Source organism: Pygoscelis adeliae, unplaced genomic scaffold (genome assembly GCF_000699105.1).
Source record: "Pygoscelis adeliae isolate BGI_AS28 unplaced genomic scaffold, ASM69910v1 Scaffold186, whole genome shotgun sequence".
Classification (NCBI taxonomy): domain Eukaryota; kingdom Metazoa; phylum Chordata; class Aves; order Sphenisciformes; family Spheniscidae; genus Pygoscelis; species Pygoscelis adeliae.
The window spans coordinates 10,715,309-10,715,693 of NW_008825071.1; the positions used below are offsets into that span (position 1 = coordinate 10,715,309).

Consider the following 385-nt stretch of genomic DNA (forward strand, 5'->3'; position numbering starts at 1 on the left):
TGAGGCAGACTGTCAAAGACTGATGAGACAGATGGAGGCTAGTTAATGAAAGCAAATCAGGTGGCAGTTATTTTCAAGTCCGTATGCCTGTTGTTTCCCTTTGTATATCCACACAGGAGCCGATGTAAAGGTACTCATCAAATCAAGACCTTGAGCTGAATCTGTAATACAGCAGATAGATAGTGGTCTAAGGCTTTCAAGTCTGCAACTCCTCTCATCTGCATGCAATAAAAACCTCAAGGTGTGAAGGGCTTTAAAATCAGCCTAGCTAACTCAAAGTTTCTGCCCCATAAGAGAAACTAGGGGCTCTGTTAAAGGTCCTCAGGGAGCTTACGTGGGTTGATTCTTAAGACGTATCACTCTCTTGGGAAACCATTACAGAGCG

At 43.6% G+C, this 385-nt stretch overlaps 1 protein-coding gene across 1 annotated transcript in view; it reads left to right on the top strand.

Annotated features, from left to right (window-relative positions):
- Positions 1–385, top strand: part of MRS2 (MRS2 magnesium transporter) — a gene marked incomplete at its 3' end in the record, with an annotated part of 12,456 nt that overhangs the window by 7,599 nt on the left and 4,472 nt on the right. The window lies entirely within an intron of this gene.